At 45.4% G+C, this 2,209-nt stretch overlaps 1 protein-coding gene across 1 annotated transcript in view; it reads left to right on the top strand.

Moving 5' to 3' along the window:
* Positions 1-2,209, top strand: part of grm8b (glutamate receptor, metabotropic 8b) — a 104,707-nt gene that overhangs the window by 60,411 nt on the left and 42,087 nt on the right. The gene's annotated exons all lie outside the window — the stretch shown is intronic.

The following is a 2,209-nucleotide window of genomic DNA, read 5'->3' as shown; positions in this document are numbered from 1 at the left end:
TTAGTGGTCCCTAATACTGTATCTGAAGTCTCTTTATATAGACCTTAGTGGTCCCTAATACTGTACCTGAAGTCTCTTACCCGGGGCTCGGTTTACCCCTATCACCATTTTTAGCCTCTGGGTAACCAAAGGCAGGCTGGGGAACTCACATTAAAAAAAAACTCATAAAGTGAAATTTTCAATGATATTTCTATAAAAAACCTACCAGTAAAGATTAAAGTTATGAATACGGCATCATCTTGATTCCTAGTTACCACCCTAGCAACCAGAATTTAAAAAAAACAGTATCTTCTATTGTACCCGCTCTATATATTCACACTCACTCACTCCATTTTCCCAGAGCAGATGCAGGTGTCTTCTTCAGGGTTAACGGGGTCTGTTGTCTCTCCGGGCCGCTCCGCTCCGACACTTGACCTCTCCTTCGTTTATATTCATGAGGTGGACCTTCTGGCGAGCGCCGCCTGCCAATTAACACTCTGGATAATCATTTTGGGGCCTGAGCTTCAGAGCCCTGCGACGCTGACATCCCACGGTCGGTAATTAATCCCGAATGCAATCACGCCGAGTGTAACAATGAATGTGAAAAAGCGTTTGTAATCATCATGATATGCCGGAGGTCAGTCACGAGGGTCAGAGGAGAGCTGGGAGTCGAGCAGTGATCAGCTGGCCACACGTCAACGTGAACTGGTCTGCTCTGGCTACTGGACTGCATGGAGTCGTCTGCATGAGCCGGTCTACAAGATGTGTTTAGACCGACTTCATTATTAGCTCTTTTCCCGACATTTTTGTCACTTTTTCAATGTCGCGGGTGCATTTTTTGATCTTTTTGGTGTTTTTTCTAAAGTGATTTTTTTTAATATTTTTTAATGTTGACAATTTCAGCGCTTATTTCAACAGCCCATTTTTTTTGTGATACAAAATATACTGAAAATGGGTCAAATTAGACCCATGGACAACATGAGGGTTGATCATAGGTGTGTTTTGGGCGTAACACTCAATAAACCAATCAGAGTGCCATCTTTTGGCGCATTGCTACTATGATGTCTTATTTTATTATTACATATTTTGATAAATAATCTTTTGCATGTGTGTGTGCTCCTGCGCGTTCCTGTGTGTGTGTGTATGTGTGTGTGTAACAAGCATAGTGTGAGCACGCTGTGCATAGGTGCATTTTATTAATGCGCTGTTAAAACAACAATGTAATGCTGCGTTATTGACTGTAGACCAGGTTCTCGTTGGTCAACGGCGCGATCACTTTCCGCTGCCTCGAGATGGCAGTACGCCCAGAATGCACCTGAACACACCTCCCTGTAAGACCAGCACGCCCAGAGTGCACTTGAACACACCTCCCTGTAAGACCAGCACGCCCAGAGTGCACCTGAACACACCTCCCTGTAAGACCAGCACGCCCAGAGTGCACCTGAACACACCTCCCTGTAAGACCAGCACGCCCAGAGTGCACCTGAACACACCTCCCTGTAAGACGAGGACACCCATGGCTGCAAAGATGTACTGTATATGTAGAAGGGGGGGGGGGTTCCCTGCTCTGTCTCTCTTTCCCTTAAGGGCTTCAAAAACTTTGTAATGAGAAAAGAAAATGCGAAATTGTATAAAGTCAGGTTCAGGAGAACAGACGTTGCTGTGATTCTTGTGGTTTCTACATTTGAACACAACGTGTTTTCCTTTACTAACCGAGTCTGAAGCCATCACGGATTCAGGCCTCAACAGAAAGCAGATGGAAATTAGAAGCTTTTGAATCCCAAACTCTGTGTTTTTCCTCCTTTGCTTCCTTCCAACTGTCCATCTGAGGAGGATGACCAACAGCAACACGTCCATTTCAAAAGGAAGAGGGCCTCAGACAGCATGATACAAAAAACAACCTGCACGCTTTCTGTTATAAAGTGGAGCTGCTTGATTGGTTGTTGCAGCTCTGCTCAGGACCGTTTTGTACCTGTCCACCTGTAAAGAAGGTCTCTACATTCAACCAAAAATGTTCTTTCTCTGCTGGAACCGTGTTTAAAGGCGTCACGGATTCACGGCTTAACGTAAAGCAGATGTAAATTAGAAGCTGCTAAAACTGGAACTGACTTCTTCTCTTGTCTCACGTCCAGCTCTGGCCTGAGTCTCTGAGTGCTGACTGCAGAGACCCTGCAGCAGGATGTGTTTCTCCCTGATACAGGGAGGCTTTCTTTGAAGACCAGGGTGGGGG

The sequence above is a fragment of the Etheostoma cragini genome, chromosome 8 (genome assembly GCF_013103735.1).
Source record: "Etheostoma cragini isolate CJK2018 chromosome 8, CSU_Ecrag_1.0, whole genome shotgun sequence".
Classification (NCBI taxonomy): Eukaryota; Metazoa; Chordata; class Actinopteri; order Perciformes; family Percidae; genus Etheostoma; species Etheostoma cragini.
The sequence above is the reverse complement of the archived record's forward strand: the minus strand, read 5'-3'. Positions and strand labels throughout refer to the sequence as shown.